Here is a 10,220-nt window from a genome sequence, read left to right on the forward strand (position 1 = left end):
CTTGGCCCAGCGAGGTGTTAAAAATGTCTGTGATGACCCCAGCCAGATGACTTGCACATTCCCTGAACACACGCCCAGGAATGTTGTCGGGGCCAGGGGCCTTACAGGGGTTGACTCTCCTCAGGGTCTTCAACACATCGGCGGAGTCAAGGCAGAGTACCTCCTCTTTCTGATGGGGGACAGTTTTAACTGCTGGAGTGCCGTTTAGTGCCTCGAACCTCCCAAAGAAGTTATTTAGACCATTTAGAAAGTCAGCATCAACTACACCCACCGGGGGGGGGGGGGGGGGGGGGAGGGTGAGTTGTAGTCTGTAATCGCCCGTATGCCTTGCCACATACTCCTGATGTTTTTGACGTCGTGGAAACGATCCTGAAATTTTCGACTGTGGTCTCGCTTCGCTATCCTGATGGCACGGTTCAAGTTGGCTCTCGCTGTCCTCAGTGTCTCCTTGTCGCCAGACTTGAAGGCAGAGTTCCGCGCTCGTAGCGTTTGACGTACCTCCTCAGTCATCCAGGGTCGTTGGTTGCCCCGGGTGATGATATTCTTAGTGGTGCTGACGTCCTCGGTGCATTTGTTGATGTAGGCTGACACAGTCATGGCACACGCATGTCTAATCTACATCGGGAAATCTGGGAGGGAGGGAGGGAGGCAGGCAGGGAGGCAGGCAGGGAGGCAGGCAGTGTCTGTCTGTTGAGGTTTTCACCTTGTTCTTCTCCTGCTGAAGTTCTAACTGGACGTCCATCAGTTTGGTTCTCAGCTCGTCATTGGCGGCCTGAAGGGCGTCCGTTCGCTCCGCCTTGGCCCGCCCTGCCGGAGCTCGTTTGGACATCTCTTACTCGAGTCTCGCCCGGTCGTCAGTCAGAGATCACAACATTTGTACCTGGAGAGCACAAACGCAGCGCTGTTTTCCACTGGCTTCGAACTCAACTTCAATCGGTACCGTAACTTACAACATCATAAACATAGAACTAGCTTGACTTATTCATTGAATAAATGCATTTGGTTCTTCAAAACTGCATCACGCAACATAGCGTGACCGAGACGGCCGTTATCCACCTGCGTGAAGTTATTTGGTGAAATGAATGAGATGTTTAAGACACCATCGTTCTGTCTCTCTGTAGATGAAGGGAAATAATCGATTGCTGAAGGTCCAAAGGTGTTGTGATAAACAAATAAACATATTAGTGATTAGTGACATATTTGTGATAAACATATTAGGCAGGATAATCACATATGTTAACTTGACTGCCCACACTGTATTTATTTATGGTTATTTGTTAAATCGAGTACTGTTAGACATGAAATAGGAAGTGTTTAACATAAATGGAAGACGAAAGGGGTACTCACCATTGTAGCTCCTGCTGGTCAATGATACGAGCCTCTTCTTGCAGTGGAAAACATACAGCCAACAAACACCGTGGAACCTAAAGGAATGAAATTAAACATTAACATTTAGCCTCAACCAACATTCACAGATACAACGCAACGCAAACTACACAAACGTAAATCTTTTTAAACACAATGAGTTGTACTTACCGTGTACGCTCTAGACGGTCCACTTGCAAGCAGAAAATAAAGATATTTCTGTTGATAATCGTCGTGTTTGTATCCGGTGTCTCGCTCAAGGCCATTGCGCCCACAGATTTGAATTTTGGCGAGAGTTCAGCCTATTGACGTCATTTCCGCGGTGTAATACCCGCATATCTGAAACGGCAAAGTTAAGAGTAGAGTTAAATAAAGTTTTTAGTCAACGCAATAATTTACAACCGTTGACCAGTCGAAATAATCGTCGAAATTTGGCGTCTGTGGCTGGAAGCAGACGCCGAGTTCGACGTTCCTCCCAAACGCCAAACTCCCTCGCTTTTCAGGGCTCAAAAAAAACAGTTGTAATTACCTTGTACGCTCTAGACGGTCAAGTTGCAAGCTGAAAACAAAAATATTTGCCTTGTTAGTCATCGTGTTACTAACCGCTGTGTCTTGTTTGCCAGAATTGCCGCTTTCCTACTTCCTGTTGCAAGCCACGCCCACGGAGTATAATTTTGCCGTGAGTTCCGCCTATTGACGTCATGTCCGCGTCACATGACTGCGACGTAATATTATCTAAAACTGTTTGTGCGGTATTGTGTTGTTCTGTGCGGTGTTGTGTTATTCTGTGCGGCGTCGTGTTGTTCTGTGCGGCGTCGTGTTGTTCAGTGCGACGTCGTGTTGTTCAGTGCGGCATGGTGTTGTTCAGTGCGGCATGGTGTTGTTCAGTGCGGCATGGTGTTGTTCAGTGCGGCATAATGTTGTTCAGTGCGGCATAATGTTGTTCAGTGCGGCATGGTGTTGTTCAGTGCGGCATGGTGTTGTTCAGTGCGGCATGGTGTTGTTCAGTGCAGCATAATGTTGTTCAGTGCGCCATAATGTTGTTCAGTGCGGCATGGTGTTGTTCAGTGCGGGATGGTGTTGTTCAGTGCAGGATGGTGTTGCTCAGTGCGGCATGGTGTTGTTCAATGCGGCATGGTGTTGTTCAGTGCGGGATGGTGTTGTTCAGTGCGGCATGGTGTTGTTCAGTGCGGCACAATGTTGTTCAGTGCGGCATGGTGTTGTTCAGTGCGGCATGGTGTTGTTCAGTGCGGCATGGTGTTGTTCAGTGCGGCATGGTGTTGTTCAGTGCGGAATGGTGTTGTTCAGTGCGGCATGGTGTTGTTCAGTGCGGGATGGTGTTGTTCAATGCGGGATCGTGTTGTACAGTGCGGGGTGGTGTTGTTCAGTGCAGGATGGTGTTGTTCAGTGCGGCATGGTGTTGTTCAATGCGGCATGGTGTTGTTCATTGCGGGATGGTGTTGTTCATTGCGGCATGGTGTTGTTCAGTGCGGCATGGTGTTGTTCAGTGCGGCATGGTGTTGTTCAGTGCGGCATGGTGTTGTTCAGTGCGGCATAATGTTGTTCAGTGCGGCATGGTGTTGTTCAGTGCGGGTAGGTGTTGTTCAGTGCAGGATGGTGTTGTTCAGTGCGGCATGGTGTTGTTCAGTGCAGCATAGTGTTGTTCAGTGCAGCATGGTGTTGTTCAGTGCGGCATGGTGTTGTTCAGTGCGGCATGGTGTTGTTCAATGCGGCATGGTGTTGTTCAATGCGGGATCGTGTTGTTCAGTGCGGGGTGGTGTTGTTCAGTGCAGGATGGTGTTGTTCAGTGCGGCATGGTGTTGTTCAGTGCTGGATGGTGTTGTTCAGTGCTGGATGGTGTTGTTCATTGTGGCATGGTGTTGTTCAGTGCGGCATGGTGTTGTTCAGTGCGGCATGGTGTTGTTCAGTGCGGCATGGTGTTGTTCAGTGCGGCATGGTGTTGTTCAGTGCGGCATGGTGTTCAGTGCGGGATGGTGTTGTTCAATGCGGGATGGTGTTGTACAGTGCGGGGTGGTGTTGTTCAGTGCAGGATGGTGTTGTTCAGTGCGGCATGGTGTTGTTCAATGCGGCATGGTGTTGTTCAGTGCGGGATGGTGTTGTTCATTGCGGCATGGTGTTGTTCAGTGCGGCATGGTGTTGTTCAGTGCGGCATGGTGTTGTTCAGTGCGGCATGGTGTTGTTCAGTGCGGCATAATGTTGTTCAGTGCGGCATGGTGTTGTTCAGTGCGGGTAGGTGTTGTTCAGTGCAGGATGGGGTTGTTCAGTGCGGCATGGTGTTGTTCAATGCGGCATGGTGTTGTTCAGTGCGGGATGGTGTTGTTCAGTGCGGCATGGTGTTGTTCCGTGCGGCATGGTGTTGTTCAGTGCGGGATGGTGTTGTTCATTGCGGCATGGTGTTGTTCAGTGCGGCATGGTGTTGTTCAATGCGGCATGGTGTTGTTCAATGCGGCATGGTGTTGTTCAATGCGGGATCGTGTTGTTCAGTGCGGGGTGGTGTTGTTCAGTGCAGGATGGTGTTGTTCAGTGCGGCATGGTGTTGTTCAATGCGGCATGGTGTTGTTCAGTGCTGGATGGTGTTGTTCATTGTGGCATGGTGTTGTTCAGTGCGGCATGGTGTTGTTCAGTGCGGCATGGTGTTGTTCAGTGCAGGATGATGTTGTTTAGTGCGGCATGGTGTTGTTCAATGCAGGATCGTGTTGTTCAGTGCAGCATAATGTTGTTCAGTGCAGCATGGTGTTGTTCAGTGCGGCATGGTGTTGTTCAATGCGGCATGGTGTTGTTCAGTGCGGGATGGTGTTGTTCAGTGCGGCATGGTGTTGTTCAGTGCGGCATAATGTTGTTCAGTGCAGCATGGTGTTGTTCAGTGCGGCATGGTGTTGTTCAGTGCGACATAATGTTGTTCAGTGCGGCATAATGTTGTTCAGTGCGGCATGGTGTTGTTCAGTGCGGCATGGTGTTGTTCAGTGCGGCATGATGTTGTTCAGTGCGGCATGGTGTTGTTCAGTGCAGGATGGTGTTGTTCAGTGCGGCATGGTGTTGTTCAATGCGGCATGGTGTTGTTCAGTGCGGGATGGTGTTGTTCAGTGCAGGATGGTGTTGTTCAGTGCGGCATGGTGTTGTTCAGTGCGGAATGGTGTTGTTCAGTGCGGCATGGTGTTGTTCAGTGCGGCATGGTGTTGTTCAGTGCAGGATGGTGTTGTTCAATGCGGGATGGTGTTGTTCAGTGCGGGATGGTGTTGTTCAGTGCAGGATGGTGTTGTTCAGTGCGGCATGGTGTTGTTCAATGCGGCATGGTGTTGTTCAGTGCAGGATGGTGTTGTTCAGTGCGGCATGGTGTTGTTCAATGCGGCATGGTGTTGTTCAATGCGGCATGGTGTTGTTCAGTGCGGCATGGTGTTGTTCAGTGCGGCATGGTGTTGTTCAGTGCGGCATAATGTTGTTCAGTGCGGCATGGTGTTGTTCAGTGCGGCATGGTGTTGTTCAGTGCGGCATGGTGTTGTTCAGTGCAGGATGGTGTTGTTCAGTGCGGCATGGTGTTGTTCAATGCGGCATGGTGTTGTTCAGTGCAGGATGGTGTTGTTCAGTGCGGCATGGTGTTGTTCAATGCGGCATGGTGTTGTTCAGTGCGGGATGGTGTTGTTCAGTGCGGCATGGTGTTGTTCAGTGCGGCATAATGTTGTTCAGTGCGGCATGGTGTTGTTCAGTGCGGCATGGTGTTGTTCAGTGCGGCATAATGTTGTTCAGTGCGGCATGGTGTTGTTCAGTGCGGAATGGTGTTGTTCAGTGCGGCATGGTGTTGTTCAGTGCGGGATGGTGTTGTTCAGTGCGGCATGGTGTTGTTCAGTGCGGCATAATGTTGTTCAGTGCGGCATGGTGTTGTTCAGTGTGGCATGGTGTTCAGTGCGGCATGGTGTTGTTCAGTGCGGTATCGTGTTGTTTAGTGCGGTATCGTGTTGTTCATTGCGGTATCGTGTTGTTCAGTGCAGTATCGTTGTGTTTTTCGTATTGTGTTGTGTTGTTCGTAATGTGTTGTGTTGTTCGTATTGTGTTGTGTTGTTCGTATTGTGTTGTGTTGTTCGTATTGTGTTGTGTGTTTCATATTGTGTTGTTCATATTGTGTTGAGTTGTTCGTATTGTGTTGTGTTGTTCGTATTGTGTTGCCTTTAACACTTAGCCTCTAACACTTAGCCTCTAACACTTAGCCTTTAGCACCTAGAAGGTAAATAAATAGGAAGGAAGGACTCACCGGTGACGTCTTCGCCCACGTCCAAGCGTTGTACTTTGTATTTTCATCCTTCTGACAGTGGAAAACATAGCCAACAAACACCGTGGAACCTAAACGAATGAAAGAAAACTATCATTTGGCCACAACAGACATTCACAGATACAACACAATGTGACGTGCGGGGTTGAGGTTAAAGGTTGAGTGAAGGGCCCTCGTTTTAAACTACTTTTTTGAAAAGGATTGGGAACAAGTAAGACGTATTTAATTTATTTAATGGGAAGTAGTAAGAGCTATTGAATTTAATCTATGTATTATATTCTATTGTATTGTATTCTGTTGTATTCTTTTGGATTGTATTCACACTAACCCCACTAAAACTTCAGCCCACAAAAACTCGCCTCTGGCGCCTAGCCTCTGGCTTTTAGCCTCTAACACTTAGCCTTTAACACTTAGCCTAGAAGGTGAATAAATAGGGTTAAAGGTTGAGTGAAGGGACCTCGTTTTAAACTACTTTTTTGAAAAGGAGTGGGAACAAGTAAGACGTATTTAATTTATTTAATGGGAACTAGTAAGACTTATTAAATTTATTTAATCTACTTTTCTTCCCAGGCAAAATTTGATGTGCTGCAATTCCAAATTTCCAAAGTGAATGAAGGAATGAAGTCCTTTAAATTATGATTTTGTATAAATACTAGGCATTAACACAAAATTGACGGCACAAAATGGGCAGACTTTACTTGTTTGAAAAGGACTGGTTACAAGACAGACTTTTTTAATTTATTTAATGGGAAGAAGACTTATTTAGTTTAATTGATCTATTTTTGTTCCCTGGCAAAATTCGATTTGCTGCAATTCCAAATTTCCAAAGTGAATGAAGGAAAGAAGTCGTTTAAATTATGATTTTGTTTAAATACTAGGCATAGACACAAAATCTACGGCACAAAATGGGCAGACTTTACTTGTTTGAAGAGGACTGGTTACAAGACAGACTTTTCTGATTTATTTAATGGGAAGAAGACTTATTTAGTTTATTTAATCTATTTTTGTTCCCTGGCAAAATTGGATTTGCTGAAATTGTATTTTGCCAAATCTTGACTTGAGACCTGATAGGAAGTATTAAACGCTTAGTTAAATCAATACAAGTTGGTAATAAGAGCGAGTAATGTTGGTTGAACCGATGAATGAAGGTTGAAAGCAATTTAAATTATGACTTTGTATAAATACTAGATATCAACAGAACATCTACTGCGCGAAATGGGCAGAGTTTACTTGTTTGAGAAGGAGTGGCTTATTCAAAACTAAGATTTATTTAATCTGTTTGTTCCCAGGCAAAATTGGATGTGATGCATTTCCAAATTTCACCACATGATGGTGCCCAATTTTGACTTCATAGGACATATTAAACACTTAGCTTGTTATTATGTTCAAGGTAATCAGATTTGTTTATTATTCTAATGGCCTCTTCAAAACTATTCTGGATTACTACTTTGGATCTATTCTACATTACTTGGCAACAACATACTCTGTAACAGATTAGGCAGTATAATCATATATGTTAACTTGAGAGTGCCCACACTCAATCTACTTATCGTGATGTGTTAAATCAATTACTGTTAGACATTATTTGTCTGATAATCTACCAAATCTTTGAATTGAAGAATTTGTGATTTAATTAATAGCTTGTTGTTATGTTAAGGGTAATCGTACTTGTATATAATTCTAATGGCCTTCTTTTGAAAACTATTCTGAATTACAACTTTGGATCTTATATTACTTTGCAACAATCTACTCTGTGACAGATTAGGCAGTATAATCACATATGTTAACTTCAGTGCCCACACTGTATTTATTTATGGTTATTTGTTAAATCAAGTACTGTTAGACATGAAATAGGAAGTGTTTAACATAAATGTTATGGCTACTCACCATTGTAGCTCGCTCCTGGTCAATGATACGAGCCTCTTCTTGCAGTGGAAAACTTGCAGCCAACAAACACCGTGGAACCTAAAGGAATGAAATTAAACATTAACATTTCGCCTCGACCAATTTTCACACGTACAACGCAACGCGGCTACACTTCTGCTATTACAAACGTAAATCTCCTTAAACACAATGAGTGTTACTTACCGTGTACGCTCTAGACGGTCCAGTTGCAAGCAGAAAATAAAGATATTTCTGTTGATAATCGTCGCTGCTCAGCGGCTCACGGCCATCGCGCCAACAGATTTGAATTTTGGCGGAGGTTCGGGCAATTACGTCATATCCGCGGCACATGACTGCGACGTAATACCCGCTTATCTGAAACGGCAGTTAAAAGTAGAGTTACATCAAGTTTTCTTGGAACCTAAACGAATGAAAGAAAACTATCATTTGGCCACAACCAAGATTCACAGATACAACACAACGTGCGGGGTTGAGGTTAAAGATTGAGTGAAGGGCCCTCGTTTTAAACTACTGTTTTGAAAAGGAGTGGAAACAAGTAAGACGTATTTAATTTATTTAATGGGAAGTAGTAAGACTTATTAAATTTATTTAATCTACTTTTCTTCCCAGGCAAAATTTGATGTGCTGCAATTCCAAATTTCCAAAGTGAATGAAGGAATGAAGTCCTTTAAATTATGATTTTGTATAAATACTAGGCATAAACACAAAATCGACGGCACAAAATGGGCAGACTTTACTTGTTTGAAAAGGACTGGTTACGAGACAGACTTTTTTAATTCATTTAATGGGAAGAAAACGTATTTAGTTTAATTGATCTATTTTTGTTCCCTGGCAAAATTCGATTTGCTGCAATTCCAAATTTCCAAAGTGAATGAAGGAAAGAAGTCGTTTAAATTATGATTTTGTTTAAATACTAGGCATAGACACAAAATCTACGGCACAAAATGGGCAGACTTTACTTGTTTGAAGAGGACTGGTTACAAGACAGACTTTTCTGATTTATTTAATGGGAAGAGGACTTATTTAGTTTATTTAATCTATTTTTGTTCCCTGGCAAAATTGGATTTGCTGAAATTGTATTTTGCCAAATCTCGATTTGAGACCTGATAGGAAGTATTAAACGCTTAGTTAAATCAATACAAGTTGGTAATAAGAGCGAGTAATGTTGGTTGAACCGATGAATGAAGGTTGAAAGCAATTTAAATTATGACTTTGTATAAATACTAGATATTAACAGAACATCTACTGCGCAAAATGGGCAGAGTTTACTTGTTTGAGAAGGAGTGGCTTATTCAAAACTAAGATTTATTTAATCTGTTTGTTCCCAGGCAAAATTGGATGTGATGCAATTCCAAATCTATCTGAAACGGCAGTTAAAAGTAGAGTTACATAGTTTTCTTTTTTAATCAACACAATCATTTACAACCGTTGACCAGAAAGAATCGTCGAAATTCGACGTCCCCCACAAACGCCACGCTCACTCGCTTTTCAGGGCAACAAAAGTACTTCTTTTTAAAAACGATGAGTTGTACTTACCGTGTACGCTCTGGACGGTCCAGTTGCAAGCAGAAAATAAAAATATTTCTCTTGTTAGTCGTATGTTACCATCCGCTGTGTCTTTGTCAACATCGCCGCCATTTTCCTACTTCCTGCTGCGAGCCACGCCCACGGATTTAAATTTGGGCGGAAGCTCTTTCCATTGGCGTCGTTTTCGCGTATAGCAAATCCGATTGGTTGGGAAGGGGGCACGGTTATGCAGCCGAGGGGTCCTGTGATCGGTGGGATGTAAAGTAGGCGTCGACGTCACGTCCGCGTCACGTGACCACGACGTGGCAGACGATATAGCAACCGCTGTTTTGTTTAGTAGATTTACAGTTGTTATGCATTGGCATAATGGTGTGCACTCAAAATAGATTTAAATAAATTAAATATTTCTTCTGCCCACTCCCTTTTAAACAAGTTAACTCTGCCCACGTCCATTGACGTCTTGTCTGCGTCACGTGACCACGACGTAGCGACGTCATGTAGTAACCGCTGTTTTGATCAGTAGACTTACAGTTATTATGCGTTGACATAATGGCGCACTGGTTAGCATGGCCACCTCTTAAGCATGATGTTGCGGGTTCGACGCCTGATCAATGTTAGCATGGAGTGAGCTTAAGTGCATGGCGCTGAAGATTTGAATCTTTGAAATGCGCTGAGGTCTGACATATCAGGCAGAATGGTTTGCCATCACGTTCAACAAAAAATAGAAACTTTCCCACTCTGATTAAAACGTCCTGTGTTCATCTACGTATTTTCGTTTTGCTGTGCATCTTTTCCCTGCCATTTCAAGAGCCCAATTGACACTCATAGTTTAAAGAAATGTGTTTGCCCATCCTACTTTGTGGAATTTCACCACATGCGCTTTTGACCAAAATACCAAATTGAACTCAAGTGAAGCCAACACGCACAACCCCCCCCCCCCCACACACACACACACACACACACACACAAATGTTGATATGAACATAAAAGAGCCGCATGCGGTTCGGGAGTTGCGGCTTGGCCAAACCTGTACTATACAACTTTATTTGTATAAAATTTTCACAACAGCTGTCACACAAACAAAGCGGGAAAAACCGAAGACGTGCGTGTTCCGCCCACGCTGGATTTATTTGCACCT

General features: G+C 44.2%; 1 long non-coding RNA gene across 1 annotated transcript; it reads right to left on the reverse strand.

Annotated features, from left to right (window-relative positions):
• Positions 1 to 286: 286 nt before the first annotated feature.
• LOC148378827 (uncharacterized) lies at positions 287 to 7,904 on the reverse strand. The gene is made up of 7 exons (XR_015855566.1): positions 7,739 to 7,904; positions 7,538 to 7,615; positions 5,633 to 5,721; positions 1,895 to 1,924; positions 1,537 to 1,704; positions 1,348 to 1,424; positions 287 to 880 (listed from the first exon to the last, which is right to left on the reverse strand). It is a non-coding gene; the product is annotated as an uncharacterized LOC148378827 (long non-coding RNA).
• Positions 7,905 to 10,220: the final 2,316 nt, after the last annotated feature.

This window comes from Syngnathus floridae, unplaced genomic scaffold (genome assembly GCF_059516105.1).
Source record: "Syngnathus floridae isolate MCC-2025c unplaced genomic scaffold, RoL_Sflo_1.0 HiC_scaffold_25, whole genome shotgun sequence".
In the NCBI taxonomy this organism is placed as follows: Eukaryota; Metazoa; Chordata; class Actinopteri; order Syngnathiformes; family Syngnathidae; genus Syngnathus; species Syngnathus floridae.